We start from the raw sequence: 13,616 nt of genomic DNA on the forward strand, positions 1-13,616 counted from the left end.
AAGTGTGAAAGCGATTGGAGAGTGGGGTTATGAACTCCAGACCTTTATTTATTGGAGAGACCTCAGCTCACTTCTCATTTCTCAGCTGGCTGCACTATGTTTGGGACGTCTCTGACTGATTTCCCCAACGTGTCCCAGGAAGATCCTTTAACCCATCTTCCAGCAAGTTCTCATCAGGCTTGTTACTCTACTTCATCACTACCCTCTGCCTCTATGGTTAAAGCATGAGGCAACCCACCTTAAAGTCCAAACTTCCATTTAGTGGATAAACCCAGCTCAGACATTCCAATTCTCAGATGGCAGTACTGCCTTGAGACTGGCTACCCTGAATGACTTCTCAATCATCCTTCCCCCAAATTGGTTACCTCCTCACCCCTTTTCTAGCTTCTCATTGTTCCCCACCACCATGAGATTTTTGTATACCAAGTGCTTAACACAGTGCCTGACACATATTAGGTACTTACTAAATGTTTAATAACTATTATTAGCTAGCTGTTTGGTTTGTTCAGTTGTTTTAGTCATGTCCAACTCTTTGTGACCCCATTTGGGGTGTTCTTTTTTTTCTTTCCTTTTTTTTTGGAGGGGCAATTGGGGTCAAGTGACTTGCCCAAGGTCACACGGCTAGTTTTTGTGTGTGTGTGCGTTGTGTCTGAGGCTGGATCTAAACTCAGGTCCTCCTGATTCCAGGGCCAGTGCTCTACTCACTGTGTCACCTAGCCATCTCTCCCCCCCTCATTTGGGATTTTCTTGGCAAGGATTCTAGAGTAGTTTGCCATTTCCTTCTCCAGCTCATTTTGCTGATGAGGAAACTGAGGCAATTAGGGTAAAGTAACTTGCCCAGAGTCACACAGCTAATAAGTGTCTGAGGCCACATTTTAACCGAATTCCTGATTCTAAGCCCAGTGCTCTATTCACTGCACCACCTAGATAGCCTGTGTTGGCTGTCAGGGAATGCTTTCTGAAGGAGGTAGCATTTGAACTGGGATGGGTAGGAGAATCTTACACTCAACTCAATAAATATTCTTTAAGAACCTACTATGTACAAGGAACATTCCAGGCTTAGCCAAGACTAATAGTAGAGATGTTGCAGTCATCTGGCTGCTTTTCCTCTGACCGATGCTGGAGTGGCACAAAGGTTCAACTAATTCAAAGTTTTGGTTAGTTTCATTGTTCCAGTTGATCAAGTTGGGTTCTGTTACTCCACTTCCCTGCCCTACCTTAATCCTCCCCCAAAAAAGGGAGCAAAGACAGGCAGAGGAAAAAAAAAAAAAAAGGAGAATAGAAAAGCTAATTTTAAACTGTGTTCCTGCAGAGAGAGAAAATTTGGTAAATCCTTTACAAAAGATGAATTTGTGTTTTTATAGAAATGCTTTTAAAAATGTGATTTTTGTTATTCCCTTATATGAAGAATCTATTCTTTTCTTGCCTGACGTAAATCTTTGCTCAAAAAAAGGGCCAAATGGCAACCTGGGATTCCTTTCAAGTCTTCCAAATATCAGAAAGCAAGTAAAGAAAATGAGTGACTACAGCTAAGGCTGTATTCATTAAAATAGCACCTTATGGCAAAACTATGACTCAGTCGCTCTCCGGCATATGTAAAGTATATTTAGGCTAACAGCTACAGAAGTGAACTCCGTGTGCAGAGAAGAGCATTATGAATAATACATAAATGTTAGGGACGAGCAAGAACTCCTTTCCTTATGATGGCTGCTATTTAAAGAGCAGAAGGAGCTGAACTAAAACCTTTGAAAAGCACACATGCTTTTTGAGCCACGCTTTGTATTCTAGAAAGCCTGACGTCCATGGAGAAAAAGCCCAGACTGTATGATACAGAACTTGTATCTGAGTATCTTCTGGGTGGCAAAACAGCCATCTGCAGTTTGGAAAGAACCTCTCTTTATGGAAGCATTTGTAGAAAAGGAGAAAAAGGTGTCTCAGATCCCATACAAAAGGCATTAAGTTAATGGCAATGTTCATCTGAAATGAGATAAGGGAAGGCAGACACTTCTCCTAGCCCCAAGCATTTAGCACAGGAGCAAGGTGTCACAGTGGTTTAAGCTCTGAACCTGGAGTCAAAGATCTCAGTTCAAAACCAGCCTGACACACTTGCTAGTGTGTGACCCTAGGCAAGTCATTTAACTTGTCTGCCTCGATTTCCTCAACTGTAAAATGAGAAGAATAGTACCTACTTCCCAGGGCTGTGTGAGGGCCAACTGTGACAATGCTTGCAAAGTGCTTTACAGAGTGCCTGGCACATGGTGGGTGCTTAAATATAAATACTGTTATTATTATTATAATTCTTGACCAATGTTGCTGCTGCTGTTCCGTTGTTTTTAGTCGTGTCCGATACTCTGTTAACTGTTTTTGAGGGTTTCCTTGGCAAGGGTACTGGAACAGTTGGCCATTTCCTTCTCCAGTTCATTTTATAGAAGAGGAACTGAGGCAAACAGGGTTAAGTGACTTGCTCAGGGTCACACAGCAAATAAATGTCTACGGCCGGATTTGAACTCTGGGAGATGAGTCAAGGAGACTTCAGGCTTGGCCCTTTATCCACTGCACCACCAGCTGCCCACCAGGCCCACAGTGAGAGTTTCATAAACACTTGTTGACTGACTGATTCACCTAAGGGCCTACTCAATCTCTCAGGATTAGCATAATCAGAGGGGTTGTCATTTAATAGAGAAAGTCACTGGATTCCAAGTCAATGTTCGAATCCTGGCTCCACAACTTACTTTTTGAGATCTTGGACAACTCATTTCACCTTTATGGGTTTTGGTTTTCTCACCTGTAAAATTAAAGGTTTGGATTAGATGATTTCTGAAGTCCACTTCAAAGTCTAAAGCTATGATCCCATGGTCTAAAACCCCATCTCAAAGTGAATTAAAGTTTGAAGGCCTTTAAGGTCCTTTTTACCTCTGTCTCTTCCTCTCTCTCCATATATAATATACATATATGTATACACATGCAAACAACTACAAACAATGGGTATATGTGTGTGTATTCATATATACATTGATAATAAGTTAATATCAATTTGATAAACTGCAATAAGGGCCAGAGTCTGAACTAACCAACCAGAAGAAGAGCCTGGACCTAACGGCTTCTTTGCTCTCTGAGTAAATTCAAAGAATCCCTCTTCCTATCCCAACAAAGTCAGATGGGGCTGACTTTATGGCTCTAAAGAATGAGACCCTTGACCCAAGGCACTAACTTGAGCAATGGGACTTTTTCTTATCTCAATATTTTTTGGACATATATTATGTTATGGAATGTTAATGGTAAAGAAAACACAGATATCCTGAGTCATAATTTCAGTTGACTCTTTGTCAACTCTTTTATTTTATTGTATTTACCATCTATTCCGTTAAGAAAATCACTTTCTCATACGGTGATTAAACATTTATGGAGATCACAAATTTGTGTGACACAGCCACCCTGAATGGGGATGGTTCTAAAATGTATGTAACTTCTCTGATTCTTTTGTTCAGGGCAGTCAGAACTTCTCTTCTTGCTTGTCATACAAGTACACTAGCTTCATCTAACCATAAGAGAATAATAAATACTAAAATGTATATCACCTAGACTGTCTCCTTTAACCAAACTTTTCAGGTTAACAACATATGTGTGTATGTGTATATTTATATATATATATAAACACACACACATATATGTTGTTACATATATTCCCATTTTACAGATAAAGAAAATGAGGCAAATAGAGGTTAAGTGACTTGTCCAGGGTCATACAACTACTAGATTTGGTCTCAGGTCTTCCTGACTCCAAGCCCAGCACTCTTCACTTGCCACCAGCTGCTCTGCTTAGTTTGAACTCCATTATCATCATCACACTCCCTTTTTCAGTCTCTTTCTGTGTGTAGTGTTCCATTAGAATGCAAGCTACTTGAGGGCAGGTGCTGTCTTTTCTTATTGTATCCCCAGCATTTAACACAGTACCTGGCACATAGTAGGCACTGAATAAATGTTTGTCATATTATATCCATCACACCACTGAGCTGCCTATCATGTTATATTACTTGCTATATATTATTAGTAATAAATCATCAATTTTATAATTGTTAAATTATACTATTATTATTGATGGTAATATATTGTCTTAATTAGTATATTACCTATTCGGTAAAATATAAAGTACTGTTACAATAATTTTTTATTTCCTTTTATTCAATTTTATCATGCCATTCCCTGGGAACATTTGACTACCTAAAGCCTATTTTCTTTTTTTGCTTTTTTTTTGGAGGGCAATTGGGGTTAAGTGAATTGCCCAAGGTCACATGGCTAGTTTTTGTGTCAAGTGTCTGAGGTCAGATTTGAATTCAGGTCTTCCTGACTCCAGGGCCAGTGCTCTATTCACAGTATCACCTAGTCACCCCTAAAGCTTATTTTCTGTTAAAATCTATACAGTGGAGATAGAGTTGTGAAGTCTAGTAGCTGTATGACCCTGGACAAGTCACTTAACCTCTATTTGCCTCACAATGGACTAATTGAAGGAAAGAGATTTACATGTTACAAAGATAACCAAAAGTTTGGTGGCAGGGAAATTCTTCCAGAAATAGAATTAGATAAATCACTTCTGGAGGATTTAAAAATGTTTGTAGATGCTATATTCTCTTCTTCATTTTCTTTTGCCTTCTTGTCTCTGGAATGCCCACAGTTTTTCCTTCATTCTATGAGTCAAGTTTTAGCTGGAATATAGAGTATATACATATATTCGCACATATATTCACATATATCTCCAATAGTTTGTTAGTGTAAGATTTTAAAACTCGGTGTTTAGAACTGCAACTTAGTTTGTTTACTTATTTGTTATAACAATTTGTTTAACTTTAATTGAAGGAAACATGAGATAATCAATCTGTTTGGCTAGGCCTATGTGACTTTTATGGCTTCTTGGGTCATAAAGATTGTGAAAAAAAATATTTCTTCGTCTCTCTGATATAATTTCCACTACAAAGGCTTTGTCAGAAACTTCAGTCTTTGTTCAAGGTATTTTCCTACCTCCTGAACGTGTACTTAAGTATAATAAAACCTAGATTTTTACCTCTGTAATTTCTGGGTTGTGACAGATTTATTTGGCAACAGTAACCTATCACAGGGCCCCTAGTTGACAGTGTATAAACTTGCCAGGTCTACAGTCAGAAAGGCCTGTGTTCAGATCTGATCTCAGATACTTACTCTATGACTCTTGGCATTTCACTTAACCAGGTTTCCCTTGGTTTCCTCATTTGTAAAATGACCTGGAGAAGGAACCACTCCAGTATCTTTGCCAAGAAAACCCCAAATGGGGTCATGACAAGTCAGACAAGACTGAAACGACTGAACAGACACACACATACAACCTATCATATGGAACTCAGTGGGAGATATTTCTGCTATAACAGTATGTATATGTTCACATACATTATATATGATATTATAGCGTATATACATATATTCGCACATAGATGAGCATATATATCCACTGTATATAGTTTACATGTTGCCTTCCCCATTAGACAGCAAGCTTCTTGAGGGTGAGGACTGGTTTTTCTTTTGGTGTCCCTGTATCTGTGTTTAGTACAGTGTCTAATACATAGTAGGTACTTAATAAATGCTAGCTGACTGACTCATTGTTAAGCAAACATTTTATCACTTATTCAAAGTCTAAATGTTCTATTGTGTCAGAATAGAAGATATTTGAATCTTACCTTGAAATAACTGTGCTGTTGACAGGGTCTGATTCAACGGTTTTAATTTTTTGGTTTTCTTTTTTTTTTTTAATTTACTTATTTACTTTTAGTTTACAACATTCAGTTCCATAATCCCTTGAGTTCTGAATTTTCACCCCCTCCCTCTCCTTCCCCCTTTCCCCTCCATGGTAGCATGCAATCCAATATAGTTTCCACAAATACCTTCACACTAAACATTAGTCAGATTGTAAAGAAGAATTATAAACAATAGAATGAATGAGAAAGAAGGAACAAAACAAAGAGAGAGAGCAAATAGTTTGCTTCACTCTGCATTCATACTGGCTTTTAGAAAAGTGAGTTGAAGGAGTACTCCTTTGACCTTTGGGCAATGACACTGGTACCAGCGAAGGCACTGATTCAAGCATATCCATTTGCTTAATATGATTATTGTCTATAATCTGGAACTGATAAGGTCCTTCCACTTCATTTCTTGAATCATGCCTTGTGATTAATGCCACAATTTCCTTCTTACTCAGAAACACCAGCCTCTCAGAGCAACAGAGATCTATTCAGGAGAAAGATCTTTGGACTAAGAGGTTTGGTGCTAGGGATTTGTAGCAATTAATGACCCTGGCCACTTGAGTCATTTAGAGTCGGAGGTCAAGGATAATTTTTGTTAGGTCATAAGTGAGACATCACAAGGAAAGGAAGTTATGCTCTGAGGAGCATACAACTCTGCCACTCCAGCCTGAGCTCTTCAGATTCACTCACTTAGGCCACCACCACCCAGGGTGACAATGGAAGACTATATGGAGCTAAACTCAGTATCTACCTTTTGGGCTTCTGCTTAGTCATCTGTTTGGTGACATACCCAGACTCCAAGTGTCCCACTGCAACAGAACCAAAGAGATATAATTCTCACCCAAAGATACGGTGCAAATTCATTTCAGAAGGAACATGGGAGTACTAAATAAAATAACCTATAAATAATAAACCTGCCAGGGCAGGGGATAGTCTGTTCTAAAGTTCTCTCTTTATTTCTTAAAATTTCTTTTTCAATGAACCAAAATTTATCTTTGTCCCCTCCCACCTACTCTCCCCCAGTGAAAAAGAAAAACAAAATGTTTGTAGCAAAAATGTATTGTCAAGTCAAATAAATTCCTTCTTGGCTATATCCAGAAAATATGTCTCCAATGATACCCTGGGTCCATCACCTCTCCATGAGGAGGTGGATAACATGTTTCATCATCAGTCCCTCTGGAATTGTGGCTAGAAGTTCTTAAAAATCTTTGAAATTTTTTTCGGTTTTACAATATTGTATATATTGTTCTTTTGGTTCTGTTTGCTTCACTGTGCATCAGTACAAATGAATCTTCCCAAGTTTCATTTTCAACTATCCCACTCATCATTTCTTCCAGAACAATAGCATTCCCTCATATGCATATACCATAATTTATTTGTTTAGCCATTCACCAATTGATGGGCACCCCTTCAATTTCTAATTTTTTACTACCAGTAAAAGGGCAACTATAAACATTTTTGTACATATGAGTCCTTTTCTTCTTTCTCTGATCTGTCTGGGTGTGGAACCAGTAGTGGTATTGTTAGTTCAAAAGGTATGGGAGTGACAGCTGCCAGTAGGTACCTGACTGCTTCCTGCACAATTTCAAGCTCTTCTATCCATATCTGGGACCTCCTCTTGCCTAGTGTACAACCACTATCCCCCTTTCAGATCCCAGTCTGGAAGGTTCCACACAGCATGCTCCTGCTTATATAACACAGACCTCACTGAAATAAGTGGGGGGAAAAGATTTACAAGATTGCATTTAAATTTGATCATTAAACCTGAAGTTAAACTCCTCCTTTTAAGAGGATAGAAATTACAAAGTATTTATGCCAGATGTTACCTTGTAAAACATCTAGTTCAAACCATTCATTTTGTTGAGAAAACTAAAACCTACAGTGGTAAGCAATTTGCCTAACATTATACAGTGACTTAATCCTCTTCCCCATCTCTTAGATTATAGGAAATTAGAGCTGGAGAAACCTCAGGATTTCGATAGTCCAAACCTTTCATTTCAGAAATGAAGAAGCCAGGGCCTAGAGATGTGTCACTTGCGCAACTTGACAGTACAATAAAATAATGTAATAGCACTAATGTATAAAATGGGAAACCTTTTAATGACTCTGTGTAGTATAGTAATGAGAATTCTGGATTTGGAGAGAGAGGCAACACAAGGACTCAGGCTTTATGCTTCCAAATCCAGATACTATTTGAAAAATTTCTCTATCTTATATGTTTAAAAATGTTATATTATGTTGACTTAGGACTGTCACTTTTTTAATGAATGTTTTATTTATGAAAATACTCAATGGAAAATTTTCTATTTAAAAACAGGAAAAGTGGGGCAGGATGAGGAACAGCTGCATTTGGAGGGGGGAAGGAAAGTATTTTGTAACTAATATGTAGTGAGTGCATAACATTGAAGAAGAAAATTCCATTTTAAGGAAAGTAGTAACAGCTTTTAGAAGCTAAGTGAAGTACAAGACTCAGAATTTCAAACGATCTCAAATTCTATCTATCATAATTCATAGTAAACTTGAGTTCAAGCTGGTGCCGATTATTTAGGTGGTTTTTTTCTTAGAAAGAATCTAAAAAAAGGGTTCAAACAATGCTGAACTTCTTGAAAATGACAGGAGCTGAGACTTGGTCTTCTCCTTTTTATAGATGACAGGTTTCTTTGTTCTCAATCCACTGACATTTTTATACTTAGGATTATAGAATTTCAAAGTTCAAAGGGATCATCATTAGGGGTTATGTCCCCTAATTTTTCAGAAGACATAAGAGAAGCCCAAAAAAGTTCAACATCTTACCCAAGTGGCAAATGAGGAGAAGAACCAGGACAGGAAATCAGGTATCCTGACTTCCAAGCCCCTACTCTGTCAAAGGTGTTTTCAAAGTGACATTTTTCAGTATGAGGACCACTCTGTTAGGGCAAAAGTACAAAAGAACCACCTATCCACCCATAGGAGGATGCCACATATGAAAATAAGAGGGAGAGAAAGAATAATGAAGGAGGAAAATAGGGGAAGGAAGGAAGGAAGGAAGGAAGGAAGGAAGGAAGGAAGGAAGGAAGGAAGGAAGGAAGGAAGGAAGGAAGGAAGGGAAATTAAGTATATATGTAGGTATATATGGAGAGAGACAAAAGTAGAGACAGAGGCAGAGTTTTTGACTAGGCAAATAACCAATATGACTGTTCTTCAGTGTTTGTGTTTATGTTTTACCTTATTAATATAGATACACACTGACAGTTGAAAATAAATTTGAATACTTCCATGAATACATCATTTTACTGATATGGGTACTCCCTCCAACTGCACAATGTGAACCCTCTTGTTCATAGAATTCTTGTCTATGCCTTTCCATAAATCTTCCACAGAATATCAACCCCATTAATTTGAAGCCTTATCCTCCAGTTATCTGCCTGTTCTCCTTGCCTATGACTCATGACTGACTAACCAGTGTTCTGGTCATATGTTTCACCCTGCTTCACTGTCTCATTTAGCTGACTTGTTTCTTGAAGGCTATGCTAACTAACAAAACACAATCTCTGGCAGGTTCTATCAACCTGGTAACACTTTGAGGACCACCCCAAAACAAGACTGTGCCTGCTGTCCCTGAACCAGCCTAGTACAAAGAGGTTCATCACTAGTAATAGGTTAGTCATTAAATGATGAATATGCTCTTTTAAAAGAATGCATTTCTTTTCTATGACAGCACTGTGAAAATACTTGCTTTCAAAACCACTTTAAATGTCTTAAGGATGGATGCTCTGGATAAAGGGGTGTGAGAACATCTCCCTGGGCATCCTGGTCAAGCTTTAAGTTTCTTCCCATGGTCAATGAACACAATACTAAAGAGCTCTCAGTACTGCTAAAAGCTTGCTGCCCTCTTGTGGTTTATTTTGCCCCATTTCTCATCACTTTCTAAAACTTAGCTTTATTATTTATTTTCAAACACTATTTTCCCCCTCCCTGCTATCAGGGGTGGCCAGTAAAGTTTTTAAAAATCTTAGGATATGGTCAAAATCCAATATACTGTATATATTACTCAGAAAGGAAAATATACTACTTCAGAAGACCCATCATTTCATTTAAAAGGATTTCTCATTCCTGTTTCATTCCTTTTGCCAGACTAGGAATGTGTTCTTTGTTGTAAGGCTTCTGGTTACATTTAGGAAATAATCTCATTATGTAATAGGAAACAAACAAAGCACAAAATGAAAGCTAAAGTTTTCAATGTGTTTTTTATGTATGAGGAATGGTGGGAGTGTTTGGATAGAATGGATACAATGACCTAAAGTTGAATAAACTATAAAACATGAAAGGGGAAAGGAATTTATACAAATGTGGATTTCCAAGAAGTCTCTCTTCCAGAAATTAAAATCTATGTTAATTATACAATTACATACATGTTGGGCAAAGCCCCTTTCAGAATCTGAGTCATCATATCATCATATGAAGGGGCTAGGAAGTTTATAAGGCAGGTAGCAGAGGTGAGGGGAAATGACATTGCCCTCTGCATTTAGCTTGCTTCTCTACCTTTTGTTTGACCACTCATCTCCACGGACAAACTAGGTGAACTTAGGGTTTAAAAATTGGAGCATCCCAAACCCCAACCCAAAGCTATTATATTTAAGCAAATAACCATTATCTGGCTAATAAGCTAGCCTTCAGGAATGAAAATTTGAAAATACATTGCATAGTCACCATAAGCTAGGGTGAGGTCTCTCACCTCCATACCAGACATAGTAATAGAAAGAAAGGCCTGTGGGCATTAGCTATTTGGGAAGGCACTACTTTTTCTCTCCTTGTTTAGTCCAAGTCTAGCTCCTTGTTTACATTCACTTTCTGTTCAGGAGATGGGAAGCTTCAGAGCTGGGACTTGGCGGGAGAAAACTAAGAGTTTTAACTTTTCTTCAAAAGCTATTATTTCAGTGCAGCTAGGTGGCACAGTGAGTAACAGCGCCGGCCCCAGAGTCGGGAGAACCCGAGATTGGTTCGGGCCTCAGATACTTAACACCCACACAAAAAAAAACTGGCTGTGTAACCTTAAGCAAGTTACTTAACCCCAATTGTTTTAAAAAAAAAAAGCTAATTTCAGCTGAACCAAAAAACTAAAGGTGGTAAAAACTAAAGTCAAATAGTATATGCAAGAACCACAATTCTAGTAGAGGACAGTGTCTGCAAAAAAACTGCATCAGTATGCAACAAAAACCAACATGCAGTGGAGACTGAATGGGAGTGGTGCAGCATGAGATGATTATCTGTCCATGTACTTTGGCCACACCAATGCCTCTCCACTTGTGTTCTCTAGACTGTGTACTCTTCCTGATGAGAGCGGTGGGCATTTTTCTAACAGTGTGCTTCAGTTTTATGGGAGAAATGTTTTACTGCTATTATTCTTACCATATCATTTTCACTAAATGTTTTTTCTTTGAACTAATTTAGTCCTGTGACGTGGAAAACACACAGGTGGGGGCTCATGAGCTATTGTTTTAAGAGATGTAGACCCACAGAACAATTTGAATCTGAAGTAGCTTTCTGCTAGGGTATCGACCCAGGGATGTGCTGGCAAATGTTTAACAACAGGCTATGACTCTCTGGGGCAAAATGTACATGTGATACAATTTTAAGTTTAATCTGCATTGTTAACATTTTACCCATGACTTTCTTAAATTCAGACAACCGACAAAATAATAAAGCAAACTGATGTAATCTATAAAACAACAAATTAAGCCCGGGTTTTTAATCTTTGCTGATTTGAGGTGTAAATGCTCATGTTGAAAATTTAAAATTCAGCTCTCACAAGCCAGTTCAAGATGGCTCCAGCACACACCTGAATTCACCCTACAAGTTTGGGGGTACACTCAGTCACTAAATATTAATATTATATTCTCATGATAGTCAATTCTATTAATAAAATGCTACCACGTCTCTCAATTTCTGTAAAAGTAAATGAAAAGTAATCTCTGAATCTCTAGGTGTATCCAGGGCAACAAAAAAAAAACCTTAATTATCATCAATATCACCTGGACTTGGGAGCAAATTAAACAGGAAGTAGACAGAGCATACTTGTTTTATTTGTTCCCAATGAAATGTATTATTTAAATACCCAAAAGAATCCACTATCTCAATGATAATGCACATTTATTCCCTTCAAAATATCTGTCCATCCTGTGTAACTCTCAGCCTTGTACTCCCATAAATTTGTCACAGGGGATCTACCTAATAGATCGATCTATCTATTTACCTTCTTTATGTTTTATCGACAGTTTAAAGATACCAACAGAACATGAAACCATCTTTCAGTTATCTCTTACTCTTTCCGTGTGAGTAGGTCATCTATTTTGGTCAAACATTTCTCTTTGTAATCTCGATTAATAATTACTTTTCCCTTTACATCACATTCATTTCTTAAGATACCCCTCTTCCTTCTGTAACCTACAATCTTTCCTTTGTGACAAAGATTCTGAAAGAAAAAACAATTCAGATAAAACACTCACATAATTAATCATAGAATTTTCTCAATTATATCCCATACAGACCTTTCCTTTTATATAATCCTTTATTTGTAATGTGTAATGGTCTAATCACAACCACCACACATGCTTCTCCATTGCCCTTCAGGTGATGCTTGGTTTAAATTCTTCATAGATTAGAATGACCCATGACTTGCTATGATTCTAATAACAATAGTGTTATGAAGAAGATGGATCTTTGATTCAGGGAGAAGCTTGGGGTTATTAGAAAGAATTTGGGGATTCCCCAGTCACTCATCCTGTTCAATTTTGGTCTCAATTTACAGAATATTAACAATATTTTTCATATAGATATATATCTGTATGTATGTGTATGTGTGTATATGTGTATCTGTACATACATACACAAATACATACATACACACAAGACTATAAGTTGTCCATCCAACTACAAAACAAGCCAGTCTTTCACCCTCCACCTCAATAAGGTTTGATATACAAGTTAACTCCTATGAAGTTTGCCCTGACCCTTTGTTTTTGAGCTATTGTTTTCTTTCACAATTCTCATAGCATGGTATTTATACCTGTGTGATCCACTCAATTTCTATTTTACATTAGTGTTGTATAAATGTCTCTTTCCTCTTTAAGATGAAAAATAAGGGCAAAGATACTGTTTTGTTTATCTTTATATTGCCATCAATGCCTAGCATGGTGTTTTGCACATATATCATAGGCAAATGCCTGATACCATACCTTGGGCAGGATGCCAGTGGCTTTGCTCCAGGGATGGACTAGTGGGGAAGTGGGGTGTTCATGTCCTCCTTTTTGAAGTCCTGAAATCATGATTCTCACATTTCATGCTCCTAAAATAATACCTTCCCCTATGAGGGCTGAAAGGAAAGGTAGCTCCTGCAAGAGGGTAAGGAAACAGATCCATTGACCAAGGGAGGTGAGGGGAGGGAAGGAAGCAGGGAAACAAGCACTTATTAAGCACTTACTATGTGCCAGGCACTATGCACAAAATGCAGGGAAGCATGTAAAGACATATAAACTGATGCAAAGCGAAATAAGCAGAAACAGGAAAACATTATGCACAATGACTACGACAATGTAAATGAGAAGAACAAAAACACTGAAACTGAAGGCAAATGTTGTATAATCATAAATGATCAAATTTGGACACAGGTTACTCCCTGCTAGCCCTTTTCTGCTGCAGTGGGAGACTGGAAATAGAACACAATGTATAGTGTTGGATTTTACATATGTGCCTGTTTTGCTGAACTTTTTTTTTTAATTCTTTGCCATAGAGCAGTTGGGTTGATCAAAGGATCCTTCATCAATTAAATTTCCCTAGCTCACATAATCAAAGTACTGAATGAGCAGGCAA

This window comes from Petaurus breviceps, unplaced genomic scaffold, assembly GCF_028583685.1.
Source record: "Petaurus breviceps papuanus isolate PSGF00001 unplaced genomic scaffold, PetGlider_PUasm1.0 178, whole genome shotgun sequence".
Lineage (NCBI taxonomy): Eukaryota > Metazoa > Chordata > Mammalia > Diprotodontia > Petauridae > Petaurus > Petaurus breviceps.